The following is a 14,389-nucleotide window of genomic DNA, read 5'->3' on the forward strand; positions in this document are numbered from 1 at the left end:
AAGAGAACACTAATCCCAAAAGTCCAGAAAACACTGGATAGGGTGAAATTTTATGATACTTAGCATCGGGCCTAAAGCATTTCAAAGGACATTTTTTCTAAATTGAAAAGCTGATGTAACTTTGTTTCAGTTACTGCCGGGGTCGGGGGCGGGGGGTCTGACTGTGCACTCATTTTAGTGAAAAGGGGTGGGGTGAGCTCGGGATGGTTCCAGTGCAGAGCGAGGGTGCGAAGAGCTCAGGAAAGCCAGGGTTGGTACAGCAGCCTCAGGAAATGGAGGCAGGGTCCTGGGACCATAGACTGGCCACATGTCCTCGGGCCTTTCTGGGACCCCCATTTCCCAGGTTTGGGGGAGCCCTGGGATTACCTACCTAGAGTCTTTTCAGTGTATAAGAGCCCTTAAGAAAGAATGTTGGGGGTGCCTGGGTGGCTCAGTTGATTAAGTGGCTGCCTTCAGCTCAGGTCATGATCTTGAATTCCTGGGATGGAGTCCCGTGTCGGGTTCCCTGCTCCACAGGGAAGGCTGCTTCTCCCTGCTTGTATGCTCTCTCTCTCTCTGTCAAATAAATAAAAATCTTAAAAAAAAATAAAAAAAAGAGAGACTGAATGTTGGTACAGACATTTGCCCATGTCAGTCGTCTTGGAATTAAAAAAAGCACAGAAGTCTCATGATTTTACATGAATCCTAAATGTCAGTCTCCCTTCTGCTCTTTTTTTTTTTCCCCCAAACCCACAGTAGGAAAGTTGCTTTATATTACCTACCAGTATGCACATGCATGCATATATACAAAACTGAACCAAAGTTTCATGAGATATTGTCTCTCCGTATATGTGATGTACTCATATTTTCCTCCCTACCTGGTTAGATTCTATTTTGTTTTGAGAAGCTAGCCTATAAATGCTTGTAGGTTTGGGATGGAAGGGGGATTTTTTCATGGGTGCTCCCGGTCTGTCCACTTGGCAGGTGTTTCTAGGCATCGCGTGCTCCTTCCTGTCACTGTCAGCCTATCTCTGAAGCCCTTGCAGGCTCTGCTGCTGGGCTTGCCGGAAACACTCTGAATTACTGTATGGTCCAAGGCAGAACTGCGGTCACCATGCTGGTCCCATCAGAGAGATGATGTAGACAAACCCTTGTTCCCTTATCTCTGTTGAGGTCCAGCCCACAAAATAGAAACCATACCAGTCACTTTAATAAAGAGAATGTAATATAAGGAGTTGGTTAAATTTGTACAGAGGACTAAAAAGTCAAAAAGGGAAACTGGGCCATGCAGATACAGTGACCATAGGAAGCAGCTGCCTACCCTGCCCCTCCCCCAAGGATTAGGGGGATAAAGCAAGGGAATTAGGTTATTGGAAGCTTGGGGTTCAGAGCTCTGAAGAGGGGCACTGCCTCCAGCCCCAAGGCCTTTGAGCTTGGAGAAAGTCCCCTACAGACTCAGAAGACAGTTCTCCAAGGTAGCAGCACCAGCCAGCAGGTTCTCATATCTTTGGTAAGGGTGGAGTGTTTCCACCACGTGCTGGTTCAGGGAAATAGGGGAAACTTGCAGAGGGAACCCAAATGCTACTATGTAAGCCAACCATTGCTGATGGTGAGTCATTGCCCAGGTGACACAGAGGAGACAGCAAAGAGAAAGAAGGAAGCTCTTCTTCCCTTCTCCAGCCTTGCATCTGCCCTGAATTCCTCTAGGACCCCTGTTGTCAGAGGCTAACAAGGAACTAGCTGGAAAAGCAGAAATAAGGTCTCAGCTCCAGTGCCATGGAAGAAAGTAGGGTATGAAGTTGATAGATGATGGCCTGTTCATCAGCATAACCCTTTCTGCCTCATTCCTTAATTTCCCGCAGCACCACCATACAGACCATGTAAGGGTACTAGACCTAAGAGGACGGGGTAACCCATGAGAACTGAACTATTGAGAACGCTTACTGTTAACTTTGGATTTGACAGTTTCTATAACTCAAGGAGAAATAATTCAGCAAAAAGTAAAATTAAATTCTTCACCAGGCCCCCAGTTACCACAACTGGCCCTTGAATGGAGGCCCAACCTTCAACGTTGTCCTCATAGAATGTCTCCTGTTAAAAACTTCCCTAATGTGACACTCAGCCCCCACATTAGAGAAAACCATTGCCTGTCATCAGAAAGCCTGGCCCTACAGTCTCTCTTCTTCTGTCCTCAACTCCCACCAGTATCATCTATAGATCACACAGCTCCCGTGCCTCCCAGAGTGTGGTTCTGAATGTCTGAGTGAAGGCTGGAATAACACATAGGAATTGGGCTTGAGGCCAAGGGGGCACTGCAGAAGAGAAAGCAAAGTGAGCTTTGATGCTCCAACCCAACAACCAGCTTTTCAAAGTCTTTCAATCATGAATCATGAAGTCAAGATATGTCTCCTCATTTTCCTGGTCTGTAAGCAGGTAGCTGTTTTAACACACACACACACACCCCACATACATGAGCACAATAACTTTCAGAGATCACATACACACACACCCCCCACATACATGAGCATAATAACTTTCAAAGACAATGGAGTCTAGTTCAGTGGTTCTCAACCAAGGGCAATTCTGTCCTCCAGGGGACATTGGGAATGCCCAGAGATGTTTTTGATCATCACCATTGACGTTCAGGGGCTATTGCATCTATAGGAGAGGCCGGGGACACTGCCAGACAGCCAACAATGCACACATAGGCCTGAAAAACAGAGAATGACCTAGCCCAAAATGTCATTAGTGCTGAGGTTCTGAAACCTTGGTCTAAACACATAATATAAGTGGCTCTGCCAAGAATCTTTCCCTTCAATGACACTAATATTTTATGTCATTTTACAGAGGGAGGTGGGACTTCCAGCATAGCAACACCAATCCTCTTTAAAGAAATGTTCCCCATCATTCTGGCTGCCTCTTATCGCTTTCATAGGGTAAAATGGATGATCCCTTGTGCCTCAAGACTGGTCCTTGGGTAACTCTTTGGCCGTCCTGCTTTGGTGGTCTACCACCATGGACATTTTCACACTCTGATACTTTACAGTGTTCAAAATAATAGGAGGCCTATCTTTGGAAGTGTTCAAGGGACCAGAGGAGCATCTATCAGGGAAGAAAGTAAGGAGAGTCTGTCCTGGCCTAGGATTTCCCTCCAAACTCCAGGAGTTTCTGACTGCATTCACAAGACATCTGTGAAACAAAATGTGCACAAGACATTGAGTTGGAAAAAACGGTGATCAGAGACCACAGCACTGTTTGACTCTTACCAAGGAAATCAAGTCTCTCTTTTTCTCAGTCTTACTCCCACAACACGGGATAATTCCCCCAGTGTCGGAGGACTTCAGCTCCTGGCTCTAAAGCAACAGCACTGTGCACCAGAGAGCATGGTTAAGGCTTGGCAGGACTCACAGAAGGGTCTTCTGCTAAGCCTGCCTGCCTGCTGGCAGTCCCAACATTCCTGAATGTGCCCTCTCATCCTTGCCAGTATTTCCTGGGCATTAAATCAAGAACATTTTGAGAAGGTCTTGAGAAATAGCTTTGAAACCAGCTCTGAAGAAATCCAAAGCTGGTGTCTCTTTGAGTGTGACATCCACAAGAATGAACAGTATCTCGAAGGTATCCGCCTGCCTCTAGAGCAGGGAGGGGCTAATACAGTGAAACCCTGTTAGCTAGCTAGAAATCAGGAGAATCTGGGGAGGAGAGGAAACTGTGTCTACATTGTAGCCCCAGGCTGCTGTCTCTTATTTTATTTCTCCAGAAAATAGTTGAGGTTGGGGTGTGTTTTGTATAGTTCGTGTGGTATTTAGTAAAGAGGGAGAAAAATGCCATACTTTAATATGTTCCTTACATGAAGGAATAAATTCTACTTTCTCTGCTTATGGGGTGGGAAGCCTGTTATGTACCCTATGGGCTGACTTACCTTTGGCTTAAAACATCTAAAAGGCAATAAATTCATGTTTCATCAGGTGACTCATAGGAAAGGCACTTTGCCCTTCATACACTACTTCTTGGGTGTGAATCATCACCACCTGAGGGACTTTGAAATACCCAGATGGTAAGTCTGGGTGTGGCCCAGGAACCTGCATTTCAGACAAGTTCCCAGGTGATGTCAATACCACTGGTCTGGGATCACTCTTTAAGAACCATTATCCTGAATGGCATGATCAGAGATATTGTAAACCAAAGATTATTCAAATGGCTCCCTCCTTAGGAAACACCCGTGGACTCCAGCTACTTACTGAATAAAGTTCATCATCTTAGCACACCTTTCAAGATCCCTTAAAACCAACCCATTTCCCACCACTCCTTTCAAGCTCTGTTCACACTAGCTTATAGAGACAATTCCTTCCCCCAGGCTGTTGGAACCTTGCAGTGTTGTGATTCCTGACACACAATGTTTTCTTCCACCATCCTTGCCTGCATACTACAAATGTTTTAAGAAAGAGGCCAAGCATCTCCTTTCCCCTATCAAGCAGAAACCTTGGTTTTGTCACACCCATCCCTCTGCCTCACCCCCACACCCCCATAGCAGTTTGCTCCTAACAATAGCAAAGCTCTTCTCCTTTAAACACACACACACACACACACACACACACACCCTGCCTAAGATTTACTTTATGCAGGACAATGTGTCAGGCAGTACAGAGTCAACAAAGCAATGTAGAGAAAAGAGGGAAAGGAGCATGCCCTCCAGCTGGCAGAGTTCTAGTTAAACAATTCAGGTGTGCAAGACACATCACATTTCTGTATTTTTCCTAGTTTTTAAAGTTTAATTAAAGTCTAACATCAAGCTTTTACTGAAATGGAGAAGACATATAAATGCAGGCACTTTAGAGCCTTTCCTTTCTCTCCAACTCTCACTAGAATCTGGGAGGTTTCTATAGAGTCTGGACAGCAGGAGCTGGACTTCTAATAGCCAGTTCCCAAATGCACTGACATCCTCCTTATCCAAGCCTCAGTGATGGATCTCTGCTTCCATGACAGACTTGAAATATAGGAATCATCACTGAAGCTGGAAAGTTTCTGCCCAGGGTCCTGCTTCCCTGAAGTCTATTTACCACTTTGTATAACTGCCACCGTGTAGTTCATGAGCCACTGTTGCTCTTGGAACCCCTAGACACCTCCTTTGTCAAAACCCTTCAGAGAGCATCTACTTTCCTGGGTAATTTCCATATTGCTTTTTTTTCCTTCTTCATAAGCTCCCCAAGAAATAAAGAACATCGCCAATTGGCAGCTTCAGACTTAGCTTCTACCAGATTTGCAACCCAAGTGGAGACTGTCCCAAGGAGTGTGCTCATAGGCTGACTTGAATCATATGTTAACCTCTGAACCAGTCATTGTGATTCAAGGGATTTGGTGTCCTGACTGGCCAAGCCTGGTTGATACCCCAGCCCTGCAGCCAGAGGTGGGGTCAGCTGCACACAAGTTTCCTGGTGGATAGTGGGGGAAGGTGTGGTTCCCCAAAAGGAAGGGATGGGTGGTGTCAACAGAAGAAGGTCAGACAGAAATATACATGTCTACTACTGTGTGCCAGAACTCAAAGACTGATCAATTTATAAAATCTTGACTAGCAAAAGGGTCATAAGGAATCAGTCTTCTCTAGGTGCAGCAGATAAAACTGTAATGTACAGAAAATTTGAGAAATTTGCCCAAACTCACACAGTCAGTTAGAGGAAGAATGGTCCCACCTTTGTGTTTTTCGTGCTTCCTAAGTCCTCCATGTTGCGGGGCTTGCCTGAGCCTGTCTTTCTTGCCCCAAAGTTCAGGATAGGTTTGTTTTACCTTTCTACAGTCCTGCTCTCCTCATCTGGATTGAAGCATTAGAGAGTTAATTTGGGAATTATTTACATGTCCATGCTTGGAAAATCTTCTCCAAAGAAGTAGCAACTAAAAGTACTTAATACAGTGATGGGCATTTCAAATGCTGTTGGCAAAGATGGTTACTTCAAAGCAGAACGTACTCTCAGTCACTACTATACACTGGTCAACGAGTCAGCCTCTGCATAGCATCTGTTCTTGTCAAGGAAGACATTGGCGTTTTGAACAAGTGGAAAAACATTCATGAAACATTATTATGTAATGGAGTATTTAATAAAATACTATGATATGATCTTATTTATACACAAGTATATGAAGATATGAGAGTATAAACACAGAAACGGAGATGTTTGGAAATATATTTTAAAATGTTAATACTGTTGGGGCCCCTGGGTGGCTTAGCCAGTTAAGCAGCTGCCTCCGGCTCAGTTCATGATCCCAGGGTCCTAGGATTGGACCCCATGTCCATGTGCACTACCATGTCAGGCTCTGCTCTTAGTGGGAAGCCTACTTCTCCCTCTGCCTCTGCCATGCTCTCTCTCTCTCAGATAAATAAAATCTTTAAAAATAAATAAATAAAATATAAGAATACTATTTACATTTGAGTGTTGAGATTATGGCTTTTTTTCTTTATACTTTTGGGGTTTTATTTTAGGAAATTTTGTCATGAGCCCATATTGCTAACACAACATATGCATGCATTTCCTGAATTTTAAGACATCATTGATTATAAGAGCACCATAAAGTTAACAGCTTTTTAATTTAAAAAAAAATCACTATTATTTTATTACCATATATTATTTTTTTTATCCCAACCAAATGTATGAATTGTTCTTGGAGAAAATAATAAAAACGGAGGTATTTTTGTCAATAAAAGGGCAAAGAAATAATATGAGATCATACCTTGGTTACAAGTTAATGATCATTTTCTACACAATGTGGATGTGTCAACATTTTAAAATTTTAGCTTTAAGATGGACATGTGCCATTAAAAATAAACATGAATCACTTGCCAGAGTTATAAATCCACAGACACTGAAATAAATAACCAAAAATGAGTATGTTTAAACACTGAAGTCTCTCAACAATGTTCATAGACCCAAACGCCAAGTGTGACAAAAAATGACATCAGCAGCTAATTTCCACTTCACTTCTTCATAACATGGCTATGTGGTAGTGCACATGGGAATGGCAAAGACTAATGACAAATCACTTATAGTAGCCAAGATCATCAACAAGGAATCTTAACAATACGTACAGAGACCAGCAGATTTCCAAGTCTGATTTTGGGTGCCAGAATTTGGTTCCCTAGAAGCAGACATAAGGCAAGAATTCAGTGTAAGTAGTTATCTGGGAGTTGCAGGGAGCACTAGTCAGCGCTTGGGGAAGTGAAAGAGGGAAGGGAGTCACCCATCACTTGGGCAGCAGGAGCTTAATGCCATGAGAAAACACTGGGGCTTGGAGAACACATGCCTTGGAATTACATTCACTCCGGAGAGTTATGGGTTGAACACCGGTCCTAGGGATTGTGAATTTTCTGACATTTCTCGCTTGCTACTTAAGCTTCTGGACAGAGCAGTCTTCTGTGGTTTGGAGAAAATAAGCCCTCAGGCACAAAGCTGCAGACGTTGATGAGCTATGTCATGAACAACTGGCCAGGCAATGTGGCTACAGCACAGATCGCGCTTGCCATAGGAGGTCCACCTTAGCTCAGGAGTACGGCAAATTGCTTTTTCACCATTTTAAGTATTTCTTACAGCATTCACCTCTTGGCTTTCCATCTCTTTACTCCACTGACCATATCGTCAGTAGTTTTCTGTGCTATAGTCAGCATCACAAATTATCTGGTAGCCACTTCCTGCCAATAAAGATTCAAAACCTCTTCGCAGCAGCTCTGGGCACATTTGGATTTGCTGGTTCACAAACTGGCCGCCGTTCACAAAGGGCAGGGAGAGATGGAAGAAAGGCTGGTGGCTCCAGATTGGTAGGCGGCACGTGGAACAAGTCTGGAAACTTACATATGACACTTGTCTTGAGCGACCACAAGATGAGTAAATGTCCCTACCCGCTGCCAGGGCCTTGAAAGTTGACGCAGAGGCTTTAACCACATTACGTGTGCTCTGTCGCGGGTACCTTGCAGGTAGTCTCCACACCCCACTGTTCTCTCAAGGCCATGTCCTTGAAACAGCTCCCACCATGGAAACGGTGGGCAGAATGTACATTTCAAGGACAGAGGAGGGGTCTCCCATTGCCTGGATCCAGCCTGTGGGTCAACCAGCAGTCACGTCCTTTCGATGACCTCCAACAGGATTGCACCATCTATTCTGACATTTTAAAAATGAGTTTCTGCATGATTAATTTCTGATTGTTTTACAGAAGCCTCACTGTCTTGAAGTTCATTCCCCTTTCTTCTCTGAAATGGACACGTTAAGGTGAGTCAGACCTGTGTTATTAGGCAGCTGGAACTCTGAACCATAGAACGAGTGATCCCATATTTTCATCAAGGCACAGTGTTTGAACGTGTATGTATAGATGCAGCGGCCACAGCAGACCTGTCCCAATGGTCTGCAATTGACAGCAGTCGACAAGACTCCCATTAATAACCCTCTGAAGTAAGAAGTAACTATCCTCCTGGGACAGAAACCAACCTGCCCCTGCTACAAAGCTCATAGGTCATTTGAGGCAGGGAGGACAAAAACAAATTTACTTTTCTTTTTGAAAAATGTTATTTGAGTCATTACCACTACCTTCTAGGCCCAGACCCATATTCTTTTGTCAAAATAGTTCACTATTACTATACACACACACACACACACACACACACCTGGATTTCAGAAATATGTAGCTCAGAAGGAAAAGGGGACAAAATCTATGCAGAGAGAGAAATGTTTTTCTTTCCTTCTTTTCCTTCTTTTTTTTAATTTTTGCACAACAGTAGTCTTTGGGGAGAGAAGTCTCTTCATCTGGGACATACTTGGATAAGGCTGAGTGAAACAGGACACCGGGTGTGACGTGGATATGGCCAGATACCAAGACCACAGGAGTGGGATGAGGAAGGCGATGCTCTGTGTGATAGCAGATAGAATGTGAACGCCAGAGTAGTGCAGAGGGAGGGACTGGGGAAGAAATCTGAGAAGGAAAGACGGGAGCCAAACAGATGGAGAGAGGCTGGGACTTGGTGTGGCCGGTGAAATGCCACTATGGAGGAATGATGCTTACTTGCTCCTTGAAAAGCTGCTTTTGTTGCTGAAAAGCAAAGCCCTACTTTGGCGTTCTGAACTATGCTGTCCTTCCCCAGAAAAGTCTGTCATGCTCATGCATAGTTTGATGTGTTTGAATTCCTTTTAGAGATTAAAAAAAATGAACTGGGATTGAAATCAAGTGGTTGTGGAAGCGGGACAGAGAGAGTATACAAGGTCCAAGGTCATGGGAGGTTGTCTTGGGGCTGAGATTATAAACTCTACCAGCAGAGCCCACCGTAACGATGCAGTGAGGACTCTGTACCTCCTTAACCCAGGGAACCAGAGATGGTTTAAGTCAGGTGTACCTATTATTAAAGGTCCAAGTGACCTTCAACTGAAATCTGGCCTCCATGTTTCTGTGTGTGTGTGTGTGTGTGTGTGTACACGCGTGTGCGCACGCTGTTTACCGTATGTCTTAGAACATCAAGGCAAACCTCTTTTTTTTAAGAAAACTTGCATTAAAACACATATTATATACGGATGCCATTTAAAAATAAATATGCATGTTACATACTCCTTGGTAGTAAGGGTTATATTTTTGTCACTTTTCTCAAATTATCATGCACCTACCTTTGACTTTTATTATTTGATGTGAGGTCAATAGCATTGAGGAAACACTGGAAGGGACGGGAAAGAAGAGAGAAGATGGCGGTCTGTTTTAATTCTTTAAACTATATGACTTCTTTATTACAAAATTAGTTGATTCCTAAAAAGAATGAAGATCTTGTAACCTTGTCAACATGAAGAATGTAGAGAGAAAGCTGGGTGCCAAATATAAGTCCAGTTATGGTGAAGATATTGTATTGCTTGTAATATTTATGTTTCATCTTAATTGTAAAAATATGAGTAATGAAATGATACATTTCATAATTTATATATGAAACTTGTTTATGAGGAATGTCATTATTTTTGAATTATTAATAATTCATTGCGTTTTAAAAATTAAGTGGATTGTTTATGATAAAAACAGTTTCACAATTAACGGAAACAAGGTGAACTCATATATATTTCATTGTATGCCTTTCATTAATTAATTGGTTGCTTGTTTTTTTACAAAAACACACTGTCCATATAGAGGTATAGAAAAGGTTCTAGCATGCCACTTTGTTAACAGTAATTAGTTTCGGGTGGCGAACTTCTGTATCCATTCCTCAGCTGATGAACATTTGGGTTCTCTCCATAGTCTGGCTACTGTTGATAATGTACTAGGCAGCAAACTTTGGGATGACGATTATTGTTGCTATTTTCCTAATTTTGTTCCAATTTACAGAAGGAGAAAATTGACTGTTTGGGTTTTATCTTGGTTAGGTATGTTTTATTCAAATGCGGCATACAGGAAAATGCCCTGGCATAAGAGTTAGAAGATCTGTGGTCTTTTCAATGCTGAGCAATGTAGCAGGTCACCCACCTAAACTTTCTGTGCTGTAGTTTCATCTTTTTCAAAATGGGGAATGACGTTCTTAGCTTCTCATGGAAGAAAGGACTGTGCCTAGTTGTGCCTAGTTGTTTCTTTCTTTTTTTTTTTCACCTCTTATAGCGCTATTGCTCAGCATAGGAACAGGCTTATGTTTAATACATAATGGTATTAACAGGCTTGGTGTTCAATACATAATGATCATATGATAATCATCAAATAATGGATAGTTAATATTACTATATAATTAATGAAAATAATAAAATGATATAAAATACATGCTTTGTGTCTAATAAATATTTATTAGATGGTTGAATCAAGGAATGAGGCATGAATGGTGTTTTGAATCATTCAACAAGATGTCAAACTAAGGAATAATTATTATATAGCTAATATTGAACTTCTCCAATAACCAGATTGTCAGGAGAATCCCTAAGTGGTCATGCCTTAATGGCAAGAAAGGCTGAATCAGTTCTTCTCTGTTAGGACTGCAAGTCTTGATCTGGAAAACTCTAAAGATTTCTCAAATTTCAAAGCCAGGGGGCAGAGCAATTGACTGCTTTTATTATTTGTTTATCATTTAAATATTAGTGTACAAATAATAGTATTCATTATTTTAAAATGGCATCAGTATAGGCATAAGGAAAAAAGGTTAAAATCATCCATAGTTCCACCAACCAATGATAAATGCTGTAAAGATTTCTGTGTATCTCTGTAGATGTGTGAGTGTGCGCACACATGCAAAAAGGAGGAAGTAGATAAAGAGAATGAGGTAGAGGAAGAGAGAAAGGAAATACATTTGCGTATATTCTTATATAATATTTTTACTATGAAGACAGAATCGCATCAGCTATACCCCCGTTCACATTAATTTGTAAACATCTAATATATCCTAAGCATCTTTCCATCTAAACACTTTCATTTCCATCACATCATCCTCAATGATCCCCCTATATGGATATATCTCAGTATTACATTGTATTTAACTGATTCCTTTTAATAGGTGGTTAGTTTATTTCCCATTTCTTGCTGTTATAAACAATCTAAGTTGAAAACCCTTGCACATCCATCTGGGCCTTTGATTAACCATCAGACTCTCAAATCCCTTCTTCGCACATATTTCTGTCCTTGGGCAGAGGCTCTTGCCCAGCACTACTGGCAATCAGGGAATTGAACAGACTTCGTGGCAGATGGTCTTTGATGTGTCCATACGTGGGGGTCAAATGATATTTGACTAAACTGAATGAACAATTAAATACAGAATTAGATTGGCTTTTTCCTCTCATCTATTTGATTTACTATCAATCAATATGGATTAAACAAGCAATTCTCATTTTTTACACAGACTTGGCTTTCCTTGTATCTTTCCTCTTTCCTTTCTGTTCATAAGGTAGGAAATACATTTGTAAAATAAATATACTGAATATAAATTATAAATATATTGAATCATAAATCTGTTAAATATATGACATATTCAATTAAAAGTACAACTGATTAATTTGTAAATATATAATCTCAATTTTAAAAGCTCTTGAAATTTTTACCATTTATGGGGCATACATAACCTCTAGTGACTTTCTCAAGGTCACATAGCTAACAGTGGCAAAGCAGAAAATAAAACTCTGGATTCTAAGTTTGTTTGTTGTTTTTAAAAGCAACACTACTTGTATTGCTATAAAGACAGGAGATAATGACCAAATTGTACTTAGCTTCAGAACCAAGCTGTTTTTATTTTGTTTCACAAAAGTACATGAGTAGCCTTACAATAAGATGTTGCTTAATTGCAGATAGTCTTTGATGTCTGCGGTGTGTGTGTGTGAATTCACTTTGTAGGGGGAAAAAGAATTTGGCCACATAAAAGCCTTTGTAGCCTAAAAGTGAGACTTACCACTTAAGGCTGGTTCACATCCATCTATACTGTGGGATGATTCCTGAGCAACAATTAACTATGTGAACCCAGAAACAACCTTTCTGCCAAGAGAGATTAAATAATTTATGAGTCACTTCTTGTATTCTAAAACAGGTGACAAAGAAATAACGTTGTGATTTTAAAATTGAAACCAGTGGTTGAACGGGATCCCCTAGTGGGAAATGGGAGTGATTGGTGGCTTATACTCTATGCCTTTGAAGAAAACTGTGTAGCCCTGGGATGAGATAACCTCATTCATTTACTTCTCTGATTAAAAGCACAGTACAACTTCTCATGTCTTTTTTTATCTTTACTTCTCGTGCTAATGAATAGAATTCAGCAGTGTCTGAAGCATAAGGGATATCCAATAAATACTTTCTTGATTGAAGAATGAATGAATATGTGAATTCACTGAGTACCAAGTATGTTCCAGACATTGTTCTATGTCCTGAGAATATAGGACTGAAAACAACAACAACAACAAAAAAAAACCTCCTCTTATCCAAAAAAAAAAAAAAAAGCTACAATAAATAAAGAGTAAAATGTATAGCAAAATGTATGGTATGTGAAATATTGATAAGGGCTTTAAAGAAAAGTAAATGTAGGAAGGTGAAGGAGTATACATGGAGGATAGGGATGACATTGAAATATTAAATAGAGTTGTCAGAAAGGGCCTATCCCTAATATTTGCAAGAGTACCAGTGATATCCACATACTATTATAGCTAAATATTCCAAAATTATAAATCAAAATAACAAATTTAATTAAGGTATATTCCATCCTCTTACTCTGAAACACATCTTTGTAATGACAAATTTGAAAGTTATATATAAAGTTACGGTTTTTATATGACAGATAATATCAAGCATGATTGGATTTAATTATCGATATGTGTTTTTGTGTGTTTTATTGATCAGCTAGCCATGTTTAAATGAATGATAAAATCAAGATATATGTAATTCATAATATTTGATATGTTTATTCCATCAAATTTGTCATATTTTTCTTTATCTTGGCAAAATCTCTTTGTAAGTAATCAAATTTTGACGTAATTTTTTAAAGATTTATTTATTTGAGAGAGCGAAGGAAAAAGAGAGTGCTCATTCAAGCAGGAGAAGTGGTAGAGGCAGAGGGAAAGAGAGAATCTGAAGTAGACTCCCCACTGAGACGAAGACCAGAGCTAAAAGTAGGGCTCCATCCTACCGTCCATGAGATCATAACCTAAGCCAAAATCATGAGTCGGAGTCTAAAGTGACTGAGCCACCCAGGCGCCCCAACACAATTTTGTTTTAAGCATCTATAGTATCAAAAATTAAATGTAATTGTATTGCAATTAAACAAGCATTTTTAAAAAGATTTTATTTATTTATTTGACAGACAGAGATCACAAGTAAGCAGAGAGGCAGGTAGAGAGAAGGGGGAAGCAGGATCCGCTGAGCAGAGAGCCGGATGCGGGGCTTGACCCCAGGACCCTGGGACCATGACCTGAGCCGAAGGTAGAGGCTTTAATCCACTGAGCCACCTAGGTACCCCCAAATAAACAAATTTAAATATTATTTCATCAAAAAAGTAAAATAAATGTAAAACTTTTAAAAATAAAATTATGCAAGTGCTTTTAAAAAGATATTTTATTCAAAATATTAAAATATATACTACTTTGATAAGCAAAATACAATCAGAAATCATGAACATTGATTTTACACTGAAATTTACTTAAAGTTGAATTTTAAAAAATATTACTGAATACAGAAGAAAATCTTTTAAAATGTTTTTTAGAAAGTAAAATTTCCTAATTCTAACATTCAATATCTGTCTGGTTTATGATGAAAATGAGTTTATCATGTTTCATATGTTTCACCTAAACCCATATACAAAACAGATTTAAGAACAAGGCAAATTCTTTAATATTATGAATTGCTCATCAACTACTAAGGGCAAGCATTGTAAATATTATGCTAATTCATGAGTATCCCAGAGCCCTGTATCAGAACATAAAGAGAAACAGGGAAATGGATTTTCAACAGTATC

The 14,389-nt window shown here is 40.2% G+C and overlaps 1 long non-coding RNA gene across 7 annotated transcripts in view; it reads left to right on the forward strand.

Moving 5' to 3' along the window:
* Positions 1-14,389, forward strand: part of LOC122909049 — a 139,438-nt gene that overhangs the window by 488 nt on the left and 124,561 nt on the right. For all 7 annotated transcript variants that reach the window (XR_006385075.1, XR_006385070.1, XR_006385072.1 and 4 more), the window contains exon 2: positions 8,173-8,228. This is a non-coding gene — a long non-coding RNA (uncharacterized LOC122909049). The remainder of the gene's footprint in view (positions 1-8,172; positions 8,229-14,389) is intronic.

Source organism: Neovison vison, chromosome 6 (genome assembly GCF_020171115.1).
Source record: "Neovison vison isolate M4711 chromosome 6, ASM_NN_V1, whole genome shotgun sequence".
NCBI classification, from domain to species: domain Eukaryota; kingdom Metazoa; phylum Chordata; class Mammalia; order Carnivora; family Mustelidae; genus Neogale; species Neogale vison.